General features: G+C 31.8%; 1 long non-coding RNA gene across 1 annotated transcript; it reads right to left on the bottom strand.

Annotated features, from left to right (window-relative positions):
• Positions 1–1,182: 1,182 nt before the first annotated feature.
• Positions 1,183–1,892, bottom strand: LOC125496995 (uncharacterized). The gene is made up of 2 exons (XR_007273490.2): positions 1,668–1,892; positions 1,183–1,541 (listed from the first exon to the last, which is right to left on the bottom strand). It is a non-coding gene; the product is annotated as an uncharacterized LOC125496995 (long non-coding RNA).
• Positions 1,893–6,456: the final 4,564 nt, after the last annotated feature.

Raw genomic sequence — 6,456 nt, 5'->3', positions numbered from 1 at the left:
ACTACCTAGGCAGTATTTTTGTTTTTTGATAGTCTACCACATAAGTAGTTAACCATTGTTTCGATACGATTTTTCGTTTAACCATTACCCGATCTCAAGTTATACTATTATTTTTTACTTAACGTACACATAAATTTTCTATTTTATATATAATTTAATATTACATATACTCTGATATAAAATGTATTATAAATTGAATAATAAATCCATTAAAAAACTTAGTTAACACTAACAGTTCACTCTATTCCCTAATTCTAGTGTTTATATTAGATTTAATGTTTTCAAACAATTACATACTTCCTCTAATTGTTGTTATCGAGTAACAAATATTAATAATGTAATTGTTGGATAATGTGTCACAATAATGTGATAGACAAAAAAAATATTTCGATTTTTCGGTTAACCATTCATTTAAAAAAACATAATCGTACCGTACTATTTAATCGTTAGTTTTATAAGTTCGGTAATTGTATTGCTAACACTTTTTTTATAGCTACAAATCCACTCATTTTGACTGGTTTTTCGATATCACTGAACAGTTTTTCTGTTTCGCTTTTTCAATGAAAAGCCCTATGAAAATGTGTCTAAGGAATTAATAATTATATCTTATAACATGTATTTTAGAAGAGTTAGTTAGTTAGTAGATATTTCCAAGAGTTCTAAAATATGTATTTTTAATGTTAGGAAATAAGTTAGTAGATAGATTTTAAATGAGATTTTGTTTTAGATATATAAATGAAAATATTTCATCATATATCTTTTTTAGAGCATTTTTAGGAAAATTATCTCAATTAACTTATGATTATTTAATTAGTTTTATCGAAAGGTTTTTAGTTAAAATAAAATAATAGAAGTGCACATTTATTAATTTATCACTTTTATTAAATTTTCAAGTCCTTCTGAGTATCATGTTTGAGTAGTTAGTGAAGTTAGTAGTCCTTGGTTCCTAAGTTAAACAAACATGGAGTTAGTGGTCTAAATTGTAGGAAGTTACTAAAGAATTATTCAATATTTGGTTGCTTATAAATAGATCGAAATATTTCTTTTTCTAAGTGTGTCTGACAAAAGAAAATTAAAAATTATTCCAAGTGTCGTAAGAGTCAATTATTCCTAAAAGAGTTCATATATATATATATATATATATATATATATATATATATATATATATAATATTTTGCTAAGTAATTAAGAGTTATATTCATATCAAAAAACTTTACAACCTACACCAAGAGAACCTAATCACATTGTATGCCTGAGTTCTCTTAACTACATTCTGTCACTCGTAGATATTTTCTTTGGTAAAACACTATAAATTCTATCTATACTTGTGGGTTTAATTATATACACTTGTTTAGACACCATATGTATCTTACTATTCCAAAGAATGTCATTTCTATCCCACTAAATCTGATATGCAGCAGCACAGATCATAACAATTTTTCACTTGGTGCCTGAACCTAGAGCCTCCACTATTGCTCACCAACTTTATCAGTCCTTGAATTGAGCTGTCCGGGGACCTCGGTTCCAGCCATCTCAAGCAGCTTATGATTGAAATTCACCAAACGACAGAAATTAAATACTAAACCATCAAAGATGATTCACTAGCAAAATTCAAGTTTTCGAACCAAATCAATTAAAAATCGAAAAAAAAAATTAAAGCTACTTACATGTTTTAGTTCAGCATGGGGTAAAATTTGAATGCAAGAAACACTTAAATCGAAGCTTTGCAGCCGCAATTGGTGTTGGTGTGCACAAGAGAAGGGAAGATGGAGAAAGAGAAACCCTAATTATTTTCCTGATGAGAAATGAAAATGATGAAAATGTCGAACGACATAACAAGGGGAGAGTTGGGCCTCGCGAGTTTTAATGAAATTGGGTTAGGCAGCGTGATTTAAATTGGGTGGATGAGAAAACAAGGGGGGGGAGCTAGGCTGTGTGATTAAAAAGCCAATTTTCTGATGCGGTTCCCAAAACCGCAACGCCTTTTTCAATCTGGTGCATTCCACAAGAGAACCGCATCAGATTTTACTCCTATCTTTTCCTCCATTTTCAAGGATGATTTTTGGATGCAATTTTTGTAAAACCGCATCTGCTACTAAGTGACATATATGGTTTTTTCCACTAGTATATTCTTTGAGTTGATCGTTGGTTGAATGGTTTGACGGTGTTTCTCTTGTATGTTTAAGGTTGGTTATGGCAAAGAGTTTGAGGTTAACCATTGCGATGTTTATGATGTGTTTCAGTTTCCTCTATGTAAAATACACGATGTTGTTGATGTCTCTAAGGGAGCTAGTGCCGATAATCCGCATTTTCAATTGAAAGCTAATTGGAAAGAGTATTTTGGAGTTGATCGAGATAAAGGGTAAATTCCTATGACCGATGTTCTCGTTCAGTTGGTTAGACTAGTTAATGGTGGGGAGATGTTTAGAAAGTTATATGTGTTATTTGCTTTCTCTTCTTTTTGTAACTCCAATTGCAAATAACACACTAGATTTGAGACTTATGGTTGTTGTGAATGAGGTCGTACAATTACTTCTTTGAAATGGTGTAAGTATGTGTTGGAGAGGTTGAAGCATGATACGGTTGGTACAAGAATTCATTGTTCGATAAAAGGTTGACGGTGTTTCTTGTATGTTTAAGGTTGGTTATGGCAAAGAGTTTGAGGTTAACCATTGCGATGTTTATGATGTCTTTCAGTTTCCTCTATGTAAAATACACGATGTTGTTGATGTCTCTAAGGGAGCTAATGCCGATAATCCGCATTTTCAATTGAAAGCTAATTGGAAAGAGTATTTTGGAGTTGATCGAGATAAAGGGTAAATTCCTATGACCGATGTTCTCGTTGAGTTAGTTAGACTAGTTAATGGTGGGGAGATGTTTAGAAAGTTGTATGTGTTATTTGCTTTCTCTTCTTTTTGTAACTCCAGTTGCAAATAACACACTAGATTTGAGACTTATGTTTTTTGTGAATGAGGTCGTACAATTACTTCTTCGAAATGGTGTAAGTATATGTTGGAGAGGTTGAAGCATGATACGGTTGGTACAAGAATTCATTGTTCGATAAAGGATATCGAGGTCAATTTAATGGTTGTGTCATATTGTTGGAGTTTATTTAGTTCCATCACCTACAGATTGGTGATGGTTTGCCTCCAACTCACCTGCCTCTGTTGAGTCATTAGGACAATAACTAAATTCAGAGGAGAAATTATCTTGAAGTAAGATGTGATAAGTATGTAATTGAGTTGCTGGATGATACTTATATGATAAGCTATAAGTTTTACTTCAACAATGATGGGCATGTTGATTTCTCCCGGATGAAGCCGGCTAAAAAAAATTGAAGTTCAGGTTGTACCACGTTTTGTTACAACTGATGATTTCGAAAGTGAAGAAGAAAAGGTTGTGCCAAAGAGGAAGGTGAAAGCCAAGCTTCATATATTCAGTTTAAGTTCCAGCCGGAAGCCTCACTGATGAAGAAAGTACGGGCAAAGATAAATATGTAAATTTTAAATTTTAGAATGATGTTCAGTTTGTGATATAGTGTAGTTTGGAGTGATATAGTGTGATTGTATACGGTATAGTGTGGTTTTGTGATAGTAGTGGAATGTGATATTGTGTGGTTGTATTTGATATAGTGTGGTTGTATGTGATTTAGTGTGTTTGAATGTGACATAGTGTATACTATAGTGTTTCTGTCTTGTAGTGCCTTATACAAATTTAGAATAATATTCACTTTTGATATAGTATAGTTTTGAGTTATATAATGTTGTTTTATATGATATAGTGTATTTTGTATGTGGTATAATGTAGGTGCTTTATTGTTACTTTTTGTTAGTGGTATACTGATGACATAGTGTGTTTCTACTCTGATTTAGTTGGTGTTAGTATCATATAGTTGGTTTTGTTTCGATATAGAGTATTTTTTTACCTATTTACATATGGAATATTACAAATTAATTCTATATGTTTTGATTTGTTTAGAAGCTTCATGCTTTGTGGTTGATCTGGAAGATGGATTTAGAAGTTGCCTCCCTTTGCAAAATTGATGCTTTTAAGAGTTTGAAAGCCTCTTTTGTGGCTGGTAATCCTTCTTCTATTGATAATCCTTCTTCTATTGATAATCCTTCCGAAGATAATCTTGACAATATTTTGTCAAATTCATTTTATCAGAAGTTCTTTGATGAGTTGGTATCATTAGGCTTGTGCTGTGAAGGATTTGCCTTCTGGTTAGGATGAAGTTTCTATCTTTCAACTACTGCCTTTCCTAGCTTTATTGTGACTCAATTGAGTCAAAAAGAGCACTGGCATCATCAACAACGTTTTTTATGATGCAAGTGAATTCATGTGTGTGGAGAATTCATGGATTGCTTTCCAAGGTGTTTTTTCTAGGGGTCCAACAAAGTCAACATTAAGGTTGGATGATTATGCAGTTAAGAATGCTTTCACTCATATTTCAAAGATGATGAAGAAGTTTGAAAACGTGATGGAAGATTTACCAATATTTTTAAGGGAGGTTGTTGATTATTTTTCTAAAAATCAAGATTCTTTAGTTGGCAGGTAAATATTGAATGAAATTTATTTAACGTATTATTTTTATTGAAAATATTCTTGATAGATAATTGAATCAGTGATAGATTATTATTATTGAAAATTATTTTTAGTGAGATTAGGATGGTTGGTAGTGAGACTGAAATATTTGAGTCGGTGATAGATAATTTTTCAAGAATGCTGAATATCCATGAACTCAGTCTCTCTTCTTCTCCAAAAAAGTTTTACTTTACTTCTTCAAAGAGTTTTAGAACTTTTTGTAATATATTTATGTGTTGAATTATTTTGTATTAACATGAGTTTTTATCTTGCAGATTACGTTGTTTAATGTGCTGGAAGATGGAACTGATGCTAAACGCATCGATGAGTTGATCAAGTGTTGGAAGTTACAAGTTGAAGAAATAAATAAAATTCCAAAACTAGATTATGGTGTTGAATTGGTGAAAAATAATTATGTTTTTTAAATTGTGGTTTTGATTTTTATAATTGGTTTACACATGTTTTTTATGACGAAAGTTTTTGTTAGTATAAGTATACAAATATATAGTGGGTTTATATGTGATACAATGTGTTTATATATCATATAGTGGCTTTCTTTATGATATAGTGTGTGATGTGTGCTACAGGGTATATAGCTGATATAGTATAGGAAGACAAATATATAGTGGGTTTCTATAACAAATTTTAAGTAAACCAAAAAGACCATCATGATTCAATCCAAAATCCATCCAAAATCCAATGTAAATATCACCAAATTAACAACAATCACCAGCACCTGCACAACCAAAATACCCATTAAGATGCTGCCAAGCCATATGGTAAAAAGCCCACCTAAAAAAATGCTCAAAACCCCCAAAAATCTGGGATTATTTTGAAAGATTCGGTTAAACTTTCACTGCATGGAGGAAGCTCAAATATGTATTTTCATCCATGAATTTTGGTGGAGCATTTCTACTTAAGGAAAATTGATGAAATCCCCAATTACTTAACAAATAAGGGTTTAGAAATTGGGGTTTTTGGGAAATTAATGAAATATGGGTTTATAAATTGGGATTTGGGGGAAAATTGATGAAATTAAGATTTATTAAAATGGGGTTTGAAATTGTTAAAGTTACGGTTCATGTAATTGGGGATTTTCGAAAAGTTAACGGAATATTCAAAAGTTAACGATTTTGGTAGTGTTATGTTGACGGAATAGCTATATTAGGTAGTTGAATTAAAAAAGTTTTATATTAGGTAGTTGTTTATGAAAAGTGATATATATTAGGTAGTTGTTGACAATTTTAGCCTTACCAATATGCTACTTTATTACGGCTTATAATGTCCTTCAGGGTTCATCGTCCTTGCTCTAATTAGAGAAGGACATTTAATTCTTGTGATCATAACTCTTCTTTTCTTCTAAATCTTTAAGGTGTTCCTTTGTTTTGAATTGCTCTCTTGTAACATTATATCGTATAATTCTTTCCACACTTTTAAAGTGCTGCTAGAGTTAATTTATGATCTCAATTCTAAAATTACAAATTGGTTTAACATTTGCAAGTGAACCAAAAATATCATTAGCAAGAGCCAGATTATGTGATAACACTGAATGCCTTTTATGTGACTCAGGGGAAGATTCTTGTCAGCATTTATTTTTTCAGTGCCCATACAGTGATAAAGTTCGAAGATATATCTTGGTATGGTTGGGGCTGGGTATCACTCAGCAGGATAGCTTGAGTACAACATGGAGAAAATGGGGTAGGAAGTTCACTAGTAAGCAAAGGAGGAAGGTTTGTTATACTATTGTGGCTGCTATGGTATACCATTTGTGGAAAGCAAGGAACTTTTCTTTATGGAATGCAGCTGTTACTCACCCACAAGTTACTAGTAAAAAAGTTCAACTTGATGTTTGTGGTAGATTCAAAAGTTTTG

The sequence above is a fragment of the Beta vulgaris genome, chromosome 4 (assembly GCF_026745355.1).
Source record: "Beta vulgaris subsp. vulgaris cultivar EL10 chromosome 4, EL10.2, whole genome shotgun sequence".
Lineage (NCBI taxonomy): Eukaryota > Viridiplantae > Streptophyta > Magnoliopsida > Caryophyllales > Amaranthaceae > Beta > Beta vulgaris.
This window is presented reverse-complemented; position numbering and strand designations above follow the sequence as displayed.